The sequence below is a fragment of the Staurois parvus genome, unplaced genomic scaffold (genome assembly GCF_062004578.1).
Source record: "Staurois parvus isolate SC_StPar_1 unplaced genomic scaffold, SC_StPar_1.0 ptg000272l, whole genome shotgun sequence".
Taxonomy (NCBI): domain Eukaryota; kingdom Metazoa; phylum Chordata; class Amphibia; order Anura; family Ranidae; genus Staurois; species Staurois parvus.
The window spans coordinates 1,791,649-1,810,904 of NW_028318068.1; the positions used below are offsets into that span (position 1 = coordinate 1,791,649).

The following is a 19,256-nucleotide window of genomic DNA, read 5'->3' on the forward strand; positions in this document are numbered from 1 at the left end:
CGACCTATCCACCACCATCATCTGAGTACTGGTCACAGCAGGTGAGTCAAAGACACTGTGTACTGATAGGACGGCATTGTAGGTAATGTCCTTCACACAGGGGCCGACTGACCATTTGGAAACTTGGACACTGCTTGAGGGCCCGGGGTCAGTAGGGGGCCCCATGAGATTCCCCTGGTACCTTTTTCATAGGCTTTTTTGAGTTTGGGCAAGGACACAGGGGCCCCATGATCCCCTATTGCCCGGGGGCCCAATGAGTTGTCAGTCCGCCCCTGCCTCCACACCTCCTCCTCCTCGGACTCGGGGGTGGGGGGGCTGATGTCAGTGTTCTTTTTTTTTTCTGACACTTTACCATCAGAATTTTTGCTAGAAAATGTCTTAGAACCCCCCAGAATAAATTGGGGGGGGGGGGTTGCAATTTATGTGTGCAACCGTTTTTCAAACGCAATTTGTTTGGAAAAAAATACACTTTTTTGAATCTTAATGCACAAAAGCACAATATGTGACCCAATTTTTATGGTAAAATCTAAAAGGATGATGTTATGCTGAGTAAATAGATACCTAACATGTCACGCTTTAAAATTGTGCACGCCGTGCAGCGCTGGAAAACCGCGTACGTCTTGAGAACGCCCGATGGGAGGGGCGAAACGCGTTGACGCAATTCCAGTCTATTCGCCATAGGTCTGACGTCACTTCCGGTGAGTGGAGCGCACGCCGAGCGGTGCGTTCCAGCGGCCATTTTGTGGCATCTAGGCTGGTTCTCTGCTGTTCCTCTGCTCTATCTGGCTGCATTGGTGTGGGAATCCTGGATTATGTGGCTGCTTTTCATCATCGGGCTGTCATGGGCCTAATAAATGTGCCTTTTACAAGCTGTTGAAATTGGAGCAAACTAGGAAGCCACGGTGAGGACCTGAAGGAAGATCTTATCTTGGAGGGGCTATCATTGAGCTGATGAAAAGGGGGTTTAGGATTCCCCAAAATCCTGAAAGGCTTTTCACTCACCAAAATCTGGTGAGTGTATTTGATGTTGGTGTGCACGGGTGAGAGGTGGAAGGCTAGAAATATATTTGGAATCCTCAGTTTTCATCACAAGGGACTTTATGGTGTTTTTTCCTGAAGATTTTTTGATATAAATATGTACTAATTAATATGGGACATTTATATTTTTTGATTTATTAATATTTGTATTTAGGTCTATTTTGCGCTGTTTATTTATATATTGTACGTTTTATTATCCATAGGTGACGCTTTAAAGGCTTTACAGGTGACCGCTTTAGATTTATACGGGAATTACTGCCCAGGACCTGACATTCCCAGGAATGCCTTAGTGCCCGTTCACATATATGTGGATTGGATGCGGCAATCTGCATGACGTGTGAAATAACATTGCTTCCTATGGTGCCTGTTCACATATGTCCGGTGCACGGCCCGCGCAGATTCATTGCGGTTTTAACCACGTCCCGCCCACCATATAGTCCAATGACGGGCGCAAGGTGGTTCTCTCGTTCTGAGAGGACGTCATATGACGTCCTCCCATTCCCACCGTGCATGCGTGTCTCAGGGAGCGCAGCGAGCGGCGGTGCGTTGTGTTCCTCGGACACAGCGGATCACCGATCACGGAAAGAGCCGAAGGTGTCAGCTCGGTCATGTGATCAGCTGTGTCCAATTACAGCTGATCACATGTAAACACGGAAATGCCGGTTATCGGCATTTCTCTCCTCTCGAGCTGTCACACTGACAGAGGAGAGGAGAGCCGGTAATCGGCTTTCCGTGGAGGGGACATGTACACAGATCATCAGGGCACTGATGATCAGTGTGCCCTGATGATCAGTGTAGCCCCATCAGTGCCACCTGTCAAAGTCCATCAGTGCCAGCTGTCAGTGTCGATCAGTGCCACGTGCCAGTGCCTATCAGTGCCACATCAATGCCACATATCAGTGCACATCAATGCCACATATCAATGCCCATCTGAGCTGCCTTTCAGTGTCATCCATCAGTGCCAGTCAGTGCCACCTATCAGTGCTGCCAATCAGTGCCAGTCAGTGCCGCCTATCAGTGCCATGTATCAGTGCTGCCTTTCAGTGCCCATCAGTGATGCCTGTCAATGCCCATCAGTGCCACCTACTAGTGCCTCCTCATCAGTGCCCATCAGTGCAGCCTATCAGTGCCCATCACTGCAGCCTCATTAGCGCACATCAGTGAAGGAGAAAAATCACTTATTTACAAAATTTTATAACAAAAACTAAGAAAAAACTTTTTTTTTTCACAATTTTCAGTGGTTTTTGGTTTGTTTAAGAAAAAATAAAAAACCCCGAGGTGATTAAATACCACCAAAAGAAAGCTCTATCTGTCACAAAAAAATGATAAAAATTTCATATGGGTACAGTGTTGCATGACCGCGCAATTTTCAAAGTGCGACAGCGCTGAAAGCTGGAAATTGGCTTGGGCAGGAAGGGGGTATAAGTGCCCGGTGGGCGAGGGGTTAAAAAGAGTCATGTCTGATTTCTGAGCAGCGACTTCAGGTTCAGGTGCGGATTACAGGCTATTGAGCGTTCCTAAACCACATATGTGTGACCAGGACAAGATCCTGAGCTAGTCCTGTCCTGAACCTGATGTAAACCTGACGTGAACACCTACTGTATCAATTAGCTGTGAAACCTGAGCTTCAATCCGCCCCACACATGTGTGAATCAGCTCTTACATGTGTCGGGCAATCGCTGTTACCACACATGTGGGACCGATGTGTACGTTCGCCTTTGCGTGGGGGAGGGACACTTTAATTTTTTTACTATTTATTATTAAATTGTTTTTTTTTTACTCTTGCTTTATTTATTTTTTATTGCTTTTTTTGTGCCATAAGGAATGTAAACATCCCTTGTGACAGCAATAGGCCTGTGACAGGTCCTCTTTGTGGAAGGATCTGGAGTCAATAAGACCCCAGATCTCTCCTCTGCACTTAAAAGCATTCAAAACACCAAGATCGCTCTCATTGAATGCTTTTACTTTTTTGAAAATGGTGCCGTTTACATCCCGGGGAAAACCGGAAGTGATGTGAGGTCATCGCTTCTGGGTTACCATAGGGGAGGCCCTATCAAAGCCAAACCTGGACGCGCCAGCTGGTAGCTTGGGTCTCCCAGTGGGACGGGAGAGCCTGAGGAAGGCAGTGGGTGGGGGGGGGGAACATCCACTCCTACTGCTTGTAATAGCGATCATGCAGCTAGTTAGCCACTCTGATTGCTATTACAAGAGAGCCTTCTCGGGAGAGCCCAGTAAAGGTGGCTGCAGGAGGGCAGTGAGACCCCCTTCTGCCATCTGTAAAAGTAATCCAGCGGCTGCTTAGATTACTTGATACCCATGATCACATCTCTGTACAGGTGTAGGGATCAGATTTGTAGTTCTTATAGATACCCATGGTCAGCATCTCTGTACAGGTGTAGGGATCAGATTTGTAGGACGTATAGATACCCATGGTCACCATCTCTGTACAGGTGTAGGGATCAGATTTGTTTTTCTTATAGATACCCATGGTCACCATCTCTGTACAGGTGTAGGGATCAGATTTGTTTTTCTTATAGATACCCATGGTCACCATCTCTGTACAGGTGTAGGGATCAGATTTGAACTCTTAAAGATATACTTGATCACCATCTCTGTGGGTAGGGATCAGATATTTAGCTCCTAGGTGTCGGGGGTTTCAGCCAATCTCGTGCTCAGACAAAACAACAAAGTATGTAGCCAGCATAGCTGAACCAGCAGAAATAAATGGTTGTTATTTGTACATTGCTGGCTTTTTGTGTCATTTCTGCGTTAAAAGTGAATTTTCCGCCTGCCAGCAATGTTTCTTTGGATTTTACATGCGCAGCTCACCATACACGATGGCTGACGATGCCGAGGCCAAGAGAAGGAGTTAGCGGAGGTGACAGAGTAACTACTTCCCTCCCAGACCAATTCTGACATTTCTCTCCTACATGTAAATATGATTTTTTTGCTAGAAAATTACTCAGAACCCCCAAACATATGATATACATATATATATATACATGGTTTGTGGACTCCCAGTGTGATTAAATACCACCAAAAGACTCTATTTGTGTGAGAAAAATGATAAAAAAAATTTTTATGGGTACAGTGTTGCATGACCGTTCAATTGTCATTCAAAGTGCGCCAGCACTGAAAGCTGAAAATTGGCCTGGGCAGGAAGGGGGTAAAAGGGTATTGAAGTGGTTAAGAACCATTAGGTGGGGGAGCTGTCAGACGGCGGGAACCTTCATCGGTTACACATATTTATTTATTTTTTTGTTTGTTTTTTTGGGGGGTCGGCGCCCAGCGTTCATCATCATTGACATTGGATCTGCTTCAGGGGATTTTTTTTTTTTTTTGGCGGGGGGGTGTTTAATAAAGGACTTGTCAAAAACTGATGTTTTTATCTCATTCTTTACACTTTTTTTGGTGAATGAGTAGGGACACCATGTACCCCAAGCTGATTCATTTGGGGGGGCCAGGATCTTGGGGCTCTCGTGTTAAAGGGGCTTCCAGATTCTGTTAAGCCCTCTGCCCACAGACCCTCCACAATCACTGCCCAGGGTTGTGGGAAAAAGGTTCTTGTCCCCATCAACATGGGGACAAGGTGCTTTGGGTGGAAGTCCCCTCCCATCCCAAAGTAACCCTTTCATGTTAAGGGCATATGGCCTAGTATGGTTCAGGAGGGGTGGGCGTTCTCTCGCCCCCTACCCCCTTTCTTAACCTGCCAGGCTGCATGCTCGGATAAAAGGCTGGTATGGATTTGAGGGGGGATACGCCTCTTTATAATTTTGTTTTTATTTTTTATTATGGCATAGGGTTCCTCTTAAAATCCATACCAGACCCTTCTCTGAGCATGCAGCCCAGTAGGTCAGGAAATGGGGGGGGTGAACAAGCACCCCCCCATTCCTGAACCATACCAAGCCACATGCGCTCAACATGGTGGGGTATGTGGCTTGGTATGGTTCAGGAATGGGGGTAGGGGAGCTTTCCCCCCCAAAGCACCTTGTCCCTATGTTGATGGGGACAAGGGCCACTTCCCCATAACCCTGGGCGGGAGTTGTGGGGGGCTGTGGTTGAGGGGGCTTACAGTGAAGGAAATAAGTATTTGATACCCTGCTGATTTTGAATGCCCACTCCAAACTATGGTTTGGTGGCTGACGTTTGGCAACTCGAGCTTTCAGCTCCCTCCACAGATTTTCAATCGGATTAAGGTCTGGAGACTGGCTAGGCCACTCCAGGACCTTAATGTGCTTCTTCTTGAGCCACTCCTTTGTTGCCTTGGCCGTGTGTTTTGGGTCATTTTTTATGCTGGAACACCCATCCACGACCCATTTTCAATGCCCTGGCTGAGGGAAGAAGGTTCTCACCCAAGATTTGACGGTACTTTGCCCTGTCCATCGTCCTTTTGATGCGTTGCAGTTGTCCTGTCCCCTTAGCAGAAAAACACCCCCAATGCAGAATGTTTCCACCACCATGTCTGACAGTTGGGATGGTGTTCTTGGGGTCATAGGCAGTATTCCTCCTCCTCCAAACACGGCGAGTTGAGTTGATGCCAAAGAGCTCGATTTTGGTCTCATCTGACCACAACACTTTCAACCAGTCCTCCTCTGCATCATTCAGATGTTCAGTAGCAAACTTCAGACGGCCTGGACATGTGCTTTTTTGAGCAGAGGGACTTTGTGGGCACTGCAGGAATTCAATCCTTGTCTGCATAGTGTGTTACCAATTGTTTTCTTGGTGACTGTGGTCCCAGCTGCCTGGAGATCATTGACAAGAACCTCACGTGTAGTTCTGGGATGATTCCTCACTGTTATGATCATTCTCACTCCACGAGGTGAGATCTGGCATGGTGCAATAAACCTAGGGAGACTGACAGTTGTTTTGTGTTTCTTCCATTTGTGAATGATTGCACAAACTGTTGTCACCTTCTCACCAAGCTGCTTGGCGATAGTTTTGTAGCCCAGTCCAGCCTTGTGTAGGTCTACAATCTTGTCCCTGACATCCTTGGACAGCTCTTTGGTCTTTGCCATGGTGGAGAGTTTGGAATCTGATTGTTTGATTGCTCCTGTAGACAGGTGTCTTTTATACAGGTAACAACATGAGATTAGCAGCACTCCCTTTAAGAGACTGCTTCTACTCTCAGCTTGTTACCTGTAAGAAAGACACCTTGTAGCCAGAAATCATGCTGAATGATAGGTCATCATTTGTTTGTGAGTGGGCAAACGTTCGAAATCAGCAGGGGATCAAATACTTATTTCATTCACTGTATCTCGGTCCTGGATTGGACAGCTTTGGATCTACTTGTGCAACCTACACTAATGCTGCAGCGGCCTTGTGCTTCCTCTATCAGAAGGAACAGATCCAGACCTGAGCGTTCAGATCCGCGAGGGAGGGAAGTATGACTAGTGGCCTGATTTTGCACCATACCTATTAGGATGTTGAATTCGGGTCCAGTGGAGTAAATTGGCAGATTTGCTTCTACATGATGCTAAATCCAAATTACGGAGGCTTTGCCAGTTGTTCTATGAACATGGCAATAAGCCAGGGTACTTTCTCTCCAAAGCTACATTCCCTTTATTGAAAAGGGGCAGGGACAGCGTGGTTATTCCTTGACCGAAATTACAGAGGCTTTCCGCTCTTATTATTCGAAGCTCTATAATTTGCATGCTCCACTGACACCTGAACAACTCGACACCCGACGGGGGCAGATTGGGGAGTATTTAGCTGCTTCGGGACTTCCTACGATCTCTTTGGAGGCCGTCGGAAAGTGCTCCAATTTCGCCCGATGAGTTCTTTGGCGCAATTAGGTTGCTTAAACCTCAGAAAGCCCCGGGACCCCATGGTATTACAGGGGCGTATTATAGAGCGTTTGCTCCTATTTTGGCACCTAGATTTGCGGCGGCCCTTAATTGTCTTCTTGAGGGCTACTCCCTTCCTTTTGGACTCGTTGAAGGCACATATCACGGTCATTCCAAAGGAGGGAAGGGATCCCACTCACTGTCAGAATTATAGGCCCATTTCAATTTTGAACGCGGATCTGAAGATCTTTAGAAAGATCCTCTGCCTTCGGCTGTTGCCTTTTCTCCAGGAACTAGTCCATCCTGATCAAGTGGGCTTTATGCTGTGCAAGGAAGCTAAACACAATACTACTAGGGTCTTGAATGTCATTCATTGGGCTCATTCTCATAAGCTACCCCTGTGTATGCTTTCTGCGGACGCTGAGGCCTTTGACAGGGTGGACTGGCATTTCTTGAAGGAGACGCTCTGATATATAGGCGTGGGCCCAGGATTCCTTGCTTGGATCAATGCCATATATTCTCACCCTTTAACAGCTGTTAGTACTAATTAGGCCACCTCTGCATATTTCTCCCTGTCCAATGGGACTCGCCAGGGTTGTTCTTTGTCGCTGATGATCTTCATTTTGACTTTAGAACCCCTTTTGCATCATGTGCGTCTGAACCACAGTGTTAAGGGGGTTCTTATGGGCAGGATGGAACATAAGGTGGCAGCATTTGCTGTCAACTTTTTGTTCTTTGTGGAGGCCCCTGAGGTTACATTGCCCAATCTTTTAGAAGAGCTGTCTCACTATGGGGCTCTTAAATTTCAAAATTAATAGCCACAAGTCAGAGTTTTTTAATGTTTCTATACCCGACAGTAGAATTCGGGGCCGTCTGTGCCTCCTTTCTTTTTCAGGTGGCCACCTCATCGTTGTCATACTTGGGAGTCGAGATTACCCATACTCAAGATCAGTTGTTCCAAACCAATTTCCTTCCTGCTCTGGCTGCTATCACGGCGGATCTGCATAAATGGAATGGTTTTGCCCACTCTTGGATGGGGAGGAACGCCAAACTTAAGATGAATTTTATGCCCCACCTTCTATATCTTTTTCAAACACTCCCAATTGCAGTCCCTTTTGGCGTTTTTGAGGAAGGTGAGGGGTGTCTTTTCTGCATTTCATTTGGGCGAAGTCTCCCCCGTGACTATCTTGCTTCTATTTGTTGATGTCTAAGTGCTAAGGAGGGATGGCATTCCCGGACCCCGTTAGATACTATGAAGCTATACATCTGGCTAGGATTCTCTCCTGGTGTAGGGATGGGGGTCTTCGGCAATGGGTAGAGATTGAGCAATGTGCAGTGGATGCGCCTCTTCATTGTCTCCTGTGGCTGGATCCCAACAAAATCCTGGCTGTCAAGTCCCATCCTTTGTTGAGTGCCTCTTTGGGGGTTGTGCGGAGGGTCGACTTGTCCGAGCCACGATATCCCGCTTATATCCCGTTCTGGGTAACCCTTGCTTTCCACTGGGGATTTTGGATGGCAGATTTCGGATAGGAGATTTCGGTCTTTATCTGTGGGCGGTAGTTTCCTTCTTCGCGATTGTATGACCAGACCCCGGCTGAAGTCTCTGGTGGAAATACGACAGATGTTTGTTCCTCCTTTGGACAGTTGGAGGTTACAACACATTTGTTCATTTTTTTGTCTTCCTTGACTCATAAGGGATTCGATTGGGGTCCTAGTACTTCTTTTGAGGATCTTTGTGTTACTCCTGAGCCCACCTCACATGCCTTCTCGTTGGCTTACAAGTTGCTCAGTCAGCCGGATGACACGTTTGTGCCACCGTTTCTTCTCAAATGGGAGGAGGAGTTGCACAGGACATTTTTTGACCGAGCAGAGGGACCATATTTTGTATTTTCTCTGTTCCTTCGTGTCCAGTAAATATCAGGAATTGGGGTATAAATTGCATACACGGTGGTATAGGTTTCTCATCATCCTGCATAAGATCTTCCCTGAGGCCATGAAGGTATGCTGGCGTTGTAAGGAGGAGGATGGCTCACTCTTACATATCTTTTGGTCTTGTAGGAAACTGACTGCTGTTTGGGTGCAGGTTAGGGGCCTTATTAAACGCCTGAGTTTGATCTGGGGGATGACCCTGCCGGATATCTGATGCTCCACTCCGATCTCTCTAGGAAATGTTACAAGCACTCTTTTTGGTGCATTTGCTCAATGCTGCTCGGGCCTGTATACTCTCTCTGGAAGCAGGAGGCTCCCCCCTCTATTTCTATTTGGTTATCTAGGGTGGAGGACAGACACTTAATGGAAAATATTATGTCGGCGGTTCGGGGTCAAGAGGCCTAGTTTTGCCAGAGATTGATCCACTGGTCTCTCTTTACCTGCTCGAGTGAATATGATTCCTTGCTGCGCTCGATGGCTTGAAGTCCCTTCATCATTTTCTTTTTGCCCCTTTGCTGTGGCTTTTATTCCTTCTTCCTTTCTGTGTTGTATTCCACCCCCTCCCCCCTTTTTTTTCCTTCTCTTTTTCTCCTCTCTTCCTTCTCCCTTCTTTCCCTTTTTCTTTTTCCCTTTTTAGTGTTTGCTTATGAATAACAGAATGGTCTGTTTGTATTGGTTCTTGGTCCAGTGTATTACACTATGCTGTTTTTGGGGATGGCAATTTGATTTTTTTATGTATCTGGACTTAACCTGGTTCGTTGTCTTTTATGGCGGCATCCACCTACTTGCCTTATTGTTGTATGTTTGTTCTGTGAAAAAGCTATCTAAAGAATTAAAAAAAAAAAGTAAAGGGAGTCTGAATATTTTACGAATGCACTGTATAGTGGAGAGAGTTTTGATATTCTACAAATACTGGGATATCTACAAGGATTGCTATTCATCAGTAACTCTGGACACACATATATACTGTATATACACTGCTCAAAAAAATTAAAGTAACACTTTATAATCAGAGTCTAGCATCAAGTCAATTAAACTACTGGGGTATTGATCTGGTCAGTTAAGTAGCAGAGGGGGTTGTTAATCAGTTTCAGCTACTTTGGTGTTAATGAAATTAACAGGTGCACTAGATGGGCAACAATGAGATGACTCCCAAAACAGGAATAGTTTTACAGGTGGAGGCCACTGATATTTTTTCCCTACTTATGTTTTCTGACTGTTTTTCACTAGTTTTGCATTTAGCTAGGGTCAGTGTCACTACTGGTAGCATGAGGCCATACCTGGACCCTACAGAGGTTGCACAGGCAGTCCAACTCCTCCAGGATGGCACATCAATACGTGCCATTGCCAGAAGGTTTGCTGCGTCTCCCTGCACAGTCGCAAGAGCATGGAGGAGATTCCAGGAGACAGGCAGTTACTCTAGGAGAGATGAACAGGGCCATAGAAGGTCCCTAACTCATCTGCAGGACCTGTATCTGCTCCTTTGTGCAAGGAGAAACAGGATGAGCACTGCCAGAGCCCTACAAAATGACCTCCAGTAGGTCACTGGTGTGAATGTCTCTGACCAAACAATCAGAAACAGACTTCATGAAGGTGGCCCGAGGGCCCAACGTCGTCTAGGGGGCCCTGTGCTCACTGCCCGGCACCATAGAGTTCTATTGGCATTTGCCATTGAACACTGGTGCCCTGTGCTTTTCACAGATGAGAGCAGGTTCACCCTGAGCACATATGACAAACGTGAAAGGGTCTGGAGAAGCCGTGGAGAACATTAGGCTGCCTGTAACAACTTTTATTTTCATGACCGTTTTGGTGGTGGGTCAGTGATGGTCTGGGGTGACATATCCATGGAGGGACGCACAGACCTCTACAGGCTAGACAATGGCACACTGACTGCCATTAGGTATCGGGATGAAATCCTTGGACCCATTGTCAGACCCTACGCTGGTGCAGTGGGTCCTGGGTTCCTCCTGGTGTATGATAATGCCCGGCCTAATGTGGCGAGAGTATGCAGGCAGTTCCTGGAGGATGAAGCAATTGATACCATTGAATGGCCCCCACGCTCGACTAACCTAAATCCAATAGAACACCTCTGGGATATCATGTTTCGGTCCATCCGACGCCACCAGGTTGCACCTCAGACTGTCAAGGAGCTCAGTGATGCCCTGGTCCAGATCTGGGAGGAAATCCCCCAGGACACCATCCGTTGTCTCATTAGGAGCCTCCCCCGACGTTGTCAGGCATGCATACAAGCACGTGGGGGCCATACAAACTACTGAGGACCATTCTGAGTTGCTTTAATGAAATTTCAGCCAAATGGACTCGCCTTCTGCATCATTTTTTCACTTTGATTTTCAGGGTGTCTTTGAATTCAGTCCTCTGTAAGTTGATCATTTTAATTTCCATCAAATGATGGGGCATCCTTACGTTCCTAACACATCACCCCATCCATATCAGTATAGATATCCAGCATATTGTTTCCCATTGAGATCTGAAGTGTTTTCTAAGTGTTCCTTTCATTTTTTTTGAGCAGTGTATATAAATAGATATAGTGTGTGTATATGTATGTATATATGTATGTGTAATATATATATATATATCTTTTTTTTTTTTTTTTTATTGTTATATCGGCTGCTGAAATAGGAGAGTATAACAGGCTCCCGTCTGCTGTCACATTGCTTCAGTACAGAACTCATCTACACAATCTTATGATATTGCGTTGAAAAAAAACACAGCAAGAGTTTCTTGCCTGGAGGAATGAAGAGGGCTCCCCGAAGTCGCCCTTCTCGGACTTGCAATCTCTGGACCCCAGCAGCCACATACCATCTCCTCAGGCACGCAGTAGCTTTAGGAGAACTTTCTGGTATAGCATTAAGTTCTAGCTGACTGTAGAGTTCCAGGTGAATCTTGAAGGGACTTCCCATCACATCCCACTTGATCAACCTGAAGTATGGAGTAACTGGCTTCAAAGACCAGAAACGTCCCATTGGATGAACCCCATGAAAGTCTCCACCAGTGGCTGGTGATTGTTGAAGGTTCACTTTTCCTTCATCGTCACTTCTATAGAAAGCTCTAGAGTAAAATATCTCTCCTCTGTCATCTTTCAGCCATGCTCTAATAGTAATAATTTGATGTGGAGGAAGGTCCCAAGCTTCGATCTTCACTGGTTCATCCGCTAAGCCAGACTCTGGAGTGACTGTGAGATGCACCATAACAAAATACTATGGATCCTAAAGAAAAAAACAAATAAAAACTCTATTATTAGGTACAGAGAATAATTCTGCTTCTTTTATGACCTAATCCTGCTTCTTTTATGACCTAATCCAGGGTTTTTCTCAGGCATGCCACATCCCAGTCTGAGCGCGACTCCTGGTCGCCCGACCATGTCCTACCAACCAATTCCATCATCGGTTGTTAAGGGCATGTTGGTTGGCACTACACCTTTCTGTTTTGCCTGGCAATAGTACCCATAGCTGCAGGGAGGAGGAGGGAGCCGTGCATGCTGTTCTTTTTCTCTCCATGCAGAGTCAAAGTGCACGGGAGTGAACACAGAGTACCACTCTCATCCCAATCTGCTGGATATGATCATGCCCACACTGCTCCTGTACAGGCAGCAGAAATTGTAAGTGGGGGCAGGTAATGGATCTGAGAGAAATCCATTTTAATTCCAGGAGGAATTGGGGTGGAGTAGGGAGAGAGCACAGCCCACATTTGTACTAGGAGGGGGGATTTGGGGGGGGGGGTTATGCTAAGAGGTGCGATTGGGGGGGGTTGGAGCAGGGTTTGTGCTAGGAGTGGGGATTTGGGAACGGGGGTCAGTGCTAGGAGGAAAGATCTGGGGGGGGGGGGGGGTTTGTGCTAGAAGGAGGAATTTGGGAGGGGGGATTTGTGCTAGAAGGAGGAATTTTTTTGTTGGGGGGGTGCTCTAGGAGGTGGAATTTGTATGAGAAGGGGGAGTTTGGAGGGACAAGCATTGCAACCTAAGATCACTGAATGTTAAAAAATGAGCTGCGTGCAAACACGCAAAAAAGCACTTGATCAGATGCACCTCCTGGTGTGAACGAACCCTCAGACTGGTGTGCCCCGGGATTGTGCACAGTTCAAGCGTGCCTTGACTGTAAAAAGGTTGAAAAACACTTGATAGAGCAGCCATTTGCAACTAGGGTTCTGTGAAACTATAGGGTTACTCCAGAGGTTGCTAATGGTTCCTTGAGCTCGGCTTAATTGAAACAGGGTGAATCAGAGTCAAATGCATGATTATTATTGTCACTTGTAATATGATTGATTGTCTATACTCTTAGTATCATTCCTATTCATAGCGGTCCATCACTGGTTACTGCCTTTCATATTATATCTATGCCCATAAGACGAATGCTGCATTCTCAGCAGTGAGTGAACCACAATCAAGTATACACATTTGCTGTTCAAAGTGGTTTTACTGTTTTTTTTACTTCTATTTGCTAAACAAAAATGTTTTTCTTCTTGCAGCTGACATCTTAAATATTTAAGAGCTTCAAAAAAGCTGTATGAAACTGGTTAAAGCAGAAATCCAGACCATAAGATAAAAAGAATGGCCTATTAAAAGAGAAGATGAAGCGACTTTTGCTGGTATACTCACCTGTAGCCCACAGCCACTCCTTGAAGAAGTTATTTTCTGCAAAAAGATGTCGTCAGCCTTCCAGGGTGAATGACAGCCAGTGTCAACCTTCTTCCTCAGAACCCATACTGTCATGGACCTGTTCACCTACAGCAACCTCATCATTAGCCAGGAGTAATGTTGCACCAAACGGTGCTCACACATGGTTACAAGAGTGCAGTTCACTTCTGTAGAAAAGACCCCTGACCATCACCTTCAGAGAAGAAATGGAACGACCATGATCTCTTCCAATTGGCCGGATGACCCTTGAATATAAGGTGCAGGTGTGTAAATATTTTATATATACAGAATACTAATATATATATATTAGGAGAAAGAAACATTGACATGCATTAAACTATGTCGGAAAATTCCTCCTGTCTTAAGGTCCGTTAAGTGCATCTACTGCCTGCTTCATATTCTTTGTACTTTTCAATGGATTGCACCCAGGCCAAGATCCCTGCAAGCGTGTGTGATGGCCCACCTCTACACTGTCTATTGTGGGAGATGCAGAGGCTCATTTTACTGGGATTTCCTAATGCTGGTTGCATGGTTTTCATGCTTGTAGGCAGCTGCCCACTAGGGGAATGTACCGTGTTAGTAAGCAGCTAGTCTGCTCAGGTTAGGGAAGGATTACTGCAGATTCACAGCTTTTTGCAGGGCTCTGCCCTCCTCCCAGTGTCATATAAAAAGGGGGAAGGCTTTGCCCAGGAAAGCTCCAGCCATGTGGGTAGAAGCAAAAGGCTCACAGAAGATGTAACCCTCTACAACCAACAGACACCCGCCTGGAGGGAGAGAGGAGCTTGCACGGGAAGCTGTTGAGGGGCTGCTGTGACTTGTAGTCCCACAAGAGACTAGAGTACTGCAAAATGTGGGCTTCCACCAGTAATGGACTTTCTCCTTTCAAAGGTTTGCTCAAGCAGCCACATACTAGACTAGTTAGAACTGTGTTTGCTCTTTAACCTGTTATGCTGCAGAAACTTTCAGTAAAGCTTGTTAACGGTTTCCTGAGCCTGGTCTGAATTTACTAAAGCGGTGCATGAGTGTCATATGGCAGATATGCTAAACCACCTGGGGTCTGTTAGGCACTATGGGGTATAAAGTACGCCATGTAAACAGGGTTAGCTCGGCCAGACAAAGAAGAGTAATGGTGTTGCTAAGGGTAATCAAGTGCAAGTCCAAGACACGAGCAACCAGTCGTAGGTGTGGTACCTCTTAAGGTGGCAGGTCTTTTGGTAGAGAGAGGGTCATTGCTGTGGCTCCCTTTCTAGCAGCTCATCTTCCATAGCAATTGAGTTGGCTAGCATTACAGAGATCCATGGCCCAAGGTACGGGAAGTGAAGGAGTTAACATTGAGCATGCATAATACCTGTGCTCCATGCTCCAATGGGACCCCATTAGGGTTGGCACCTCATCCCTTTAAACCAGAACACATGTTAATTACACAGGCTCTGAGGCTAACTGAATGCAGATAACGCACTAAGGTGTCCTTTTATCATGCAGCAGTAAATGACGCTGCTCAGTTCTCCGGCATTCTCAGAGAGAGTTCTCCTCTGAATGCCTTTTTATGAAGCGGTGTAGATCGCTTCTCTGAATAAAGAGGGAAGCGATCTACAAACGGTTTGAACGCTGGAAGACGACTGCTGTTACTATAATGTCGTGAGATTACAGTAAGAGATCAGTCAAACAGCGTTTACTAAGCAGCAGTAAATTATCGCTGCTTCGTTTGTGGTTCCCCCGATTCTCCAGCTCTGGGCTGGAGAATCTGGAGGGAAAACAGAGATCAATCGCCAGTGAATGGCTTACATCTCTCCTTCATACACTGGCAGTCTGTGTGCTGAGATGATCACTGAAGAACATGTTCTCCGCTGATCATCTCTGTTTCCTAAACCACTAATGATCAGAGATCAGCAATGATCCTTAGGATCGCCGCTGATCTCTGTTTCATAAAAGGACACCTAAGTGAGTTTAATAACCACCTTAATCAGCCCCAGAACCTGTGTAACTAATATGTGTTCGGTTTTAAAGGGATGAGGTGGCAACCCTAGACCCCATTCTGTTACTGGGAGTGAGGTAACCGAGGTACGCTGGACTGGTGGAGTGGGCGCAGACTCAGCACGTCCCTCCTAACGCAACTATTAAAGTCACAGTGTGTAGTGGCATGGGACACCACGTTTCAGAGGAACTCTATTTTTATTTCACACAGTGAAAGCTCATCTCATCTTAGATCTTCCACATGACTACAGTCTCCGCCTGGTTGAGCGTGCACCCTGAGAAAAGGTACCCCTTTGCAGGGCAAGTGACCCAACCCACACTGCCTGGTGTAGCCCAAGAACCTGGTGGCCTTACAGTCACGAAGAACATTCCCCACCACCAAGCTGACCTCCTTAAATCGATTACAAGGGACAAGGATACAGATAAAGTCTACTGACACTTCAACCACTTCCCGACTGGCCGTTGCATATAAACGGCCGGACGGAGGCAGTGCAGGGTCGGGTGGTCGTTTATAAACGGCCTCCCTGCACCCTGCTTGTGCGCGCTCCCTGGGAGCATGCAGCACCGCGATCCGGTGCCCGCTGTGTCCTCTGGACACAGTGAAACACCGATCGTCGGACGGGATCTCTGTACGAGGTCCCGATCATGTGATCACTGATTGGCCAATCAGTAATCACATGCAAAGTAGTAAGCAAGATGTCACTTGTGACATCATTGCTTACTACGTGTGAAATCTGTGAATGATCACAGAGGTCACATGGTACAAGGCTATTCACAACAGCCTTGTACCATGTGACAAGCTGTGACCAATCACAGCTCACTCAGTACTTCTCAATGAGTGCAAGAATGACACAGAGAGAAAGAGAAATGATTGCTTTTACATCCTATATGGGTGTAAAAGCAATCAGTGTAAAAAAAAAAAATCTTCATCACCCCCCACAAGTAGTACAGTGTCACCATGGTGACAGTATGTAAAAAAAAATAAAAAAATAATATAAAAAAATAAAATAAAAATGTAAATTAAATGTTTAAAAATTATAATTTATGGTTATAAACTAATTTGGATTTTTTTTTTTTACTAAAAAGATAACGGAATAAATTTTGGCAAAGATTTATGATGAAATATTATTTATTTGCAAAATTTTATAAAAAAAACACTTTTTTTCAAAATTTTTGGACATTTTAATTTACATAGCAAAAAAAATAAAAATCCCAGCGGTGAATAAATACCACCAAAATAAATCTTTATCTGTCTCAAAAAAATGTTAAAAAATTCATTTGGGTACAATGTTGCATGACCGCGCAGTTGTCATTCAAAGTGTGATAGCGCTGAAAGCTGAAAATTGCCCTGGTCTGGAAGTGGTTAAGGACACTCTTAATCTCGCTTCCTTCTAAAAAGGCGCAGCTTTATCACATGCAGGTTGATCAGATTCATTTAAATGAACCCCTCCTAGCACACAGTCGTCCTAATAGGGCTGAATAACGATCTGTTTTCATAACTCATTGTTGAAATATACACTCAGCTGTGCGTCCTCCTGAAACAGAACCCGTAGCTCAGATGTTTGTGTTCCAAGGCTGAAACAAGTTGTACCTTTAGGAGGTGCAGGCAGCTCGTTGGAAGCTCTCCAGGGAGCATAACTGTTGAGAAGCAAAGGTTCAAAGCCATAACTGTGTTAACAAGTAACTTTGCCTAAGATGACACAAAGACAGAGTAGGAGAGGGCAAGGTCACAACTTTTAATTTCCAAGATAATGACTTAACCAGTGCCAGTCTGAGTTAAAGTGTTAGCACATGGGAACAGTAACTGGACATAGTTTTTAAAGGCCTATTCTTACCGTGAGTGCCGGACAGACACTAGGCTGACCCAACTTCCACTCAAGGACATAGCCCATTGAAACCACATTACTCGCTGGCAAACCTCCACACACAAGCTAATAGATTGAGGGCGAGCGCCCCACTGTCGCTAGTGCCTGCTCGAAACCAGCATGAAGGTTAAGGTTGCTCAAATGAATGTCATCCAATTTCAACAGATTACTATTCTTGCTTTCCAAGTCTCCGTGATGGACAACTATTCCCCCAGTTCTCTTTACAAATTTGGAAACTTGAGCACTAAAGTGATTGACTTACCTGCTCTGTACAATTGTTTTGCACAGAGCAGCGCCAATTCTCCTCTTCTGGGGTCCCCTGCTGGCACTCCTGACTCCTCCCCTCTGCTGAGTGCCCCCATAGGAAGCCTATTGCTATGGGGGCACTCGTGCGTGTTCGTTTCAAAGCTGGCTCTGTTTGTCCATAAGACAGACAGAATGGGGTTTAGTTACTAAAGCTGGAGAGTGCAAAATCAGACTGACTTCTGCAAAGAAACCAATCCGCTTCCAGGTCTTATTGCCAAAGCTTAATTGAACAAGCTGAACTTAGAAACTGATTGGTTTCTATGCAGAAGTCAGCCTGATTTTGTACTCTCCAGCTTTAGTAAATAAACCCCAATGTGGCTCGGCCCCGCCCCCCTGCTCCAGCCTCACTGGCTGTGATTGACAACAGCGGGAGCCAATGGCTCCCACTACTGTGTCTGAGCCAATAGGAGAAAGAGCCAGGGTGCCCTCCTGCACATCACTGGATCGAGATCAGGCTCAGGAAACTGATAGGGAGGCTGGGTGGAGCTGCAAACTGAAGGTTGTTTGTCTTCATGCATAGAAGGCCTTCAGCCTTTAGAACAACTTTATACTTCCATTTAAATAGCTCCAGGCATGGGCCAGGAACATGGTGGGCACAAACCAAACATGGGACTCTAACCTATCGGGTGTTAAAAGGACATGGCCACATGTTAACATTGAAAATTCTGGATGAACCATCTGCACTCTGCTATATACCCTTTCCAGAAAACTATGCATAAAAACTGGGATTTTTGTGTACATACAGTACATTGCAATATATGCTCAAGCTGGTCGGCAACTTCAAAATAATCCCTCTCTAAATGACCAGACCTTAACCACTTGCTGACTGCAGATAGCTGAATGATGTCTTCACTGCGGCCGGCCAGTTCTGGGAGGGCGTTATATGACGTCCTCCCAGAACGCACCCTCCCACCTGCCCCCGTCAATCTCCGTGATCGCTGTGTCCTACGGACATAGCTGATCACATGATGTGGTAAAAGGCCAATCACAGCGTCCTTTTACCACGTGATCAGCCGTGTCCAATGATACAGCAGATCACCGATAAATGCAGTTTGACGGTTATCGGCTGCACTTTCCTTACGCTGTGTCAGCATGAGGAAAGTGCTGCAAATAACTGGCAATTGTTGGAGGATGGATCGGCACCGATCATCAGTGCCCTGATGTGTTGCCAGTCAGTGCCACCCATCAGTACTGCCCATCAGTGCCCATCATTGTTGCATGTCAATGCCAGCTCATCAGTGCCCATCATTGTTGCTTATCAGTGCTGCCTATCCGTGCCACCTCAGCAGTGCCGCCTACTAGTACCCATCAGTGCTGCCTATCAGTGCAGCCTCATCAACACACATCAGTGAAGGAGAAAAATTACCTGTTAGCAAAAATTTTGAAAAAAAAAGTTTTTCTTTTTTTATATTATAAAATTTTGCACTGTTTTTTGTTTATAGCGCAAAAATAAAACACCTAGTGGCGATTAAATACCACCAAAAGAAAGCTCTATGTGTGTGAAATAAATGCTAAAAATTTCATATGGGTACAGTGTTGCATGACCGCGCAATTGTCATTCAAAGTGTGCCAGCACTGAGAGCTGAAAATTGGCCTGGGCAGGAAGGGGGTATAAGTGCCCGGTAGGCAAGGGGTTAATCTGTGCATTTCTTTTCTTCCTGCATTGCAGGTTACTCCAAACTAAACATAATATGCTGAAATAAATGT

General features: G+C 45.7%; 1 pseudogene; it reads right to left on the reverse strand.

The window, feature by feature from the left end:
- Positions 1 to 11,443: 11,443 nt before the first annotated feature.
- Positions 11,444 to 11,959, reverse strand: LOC149459132 (bile acid-CoA:amino acid N-acyltransferase pseudogene; annotated as a pseudogene).
- Positions 11,960 to 19,256: the final 7,297 nt, after the last annotated feature.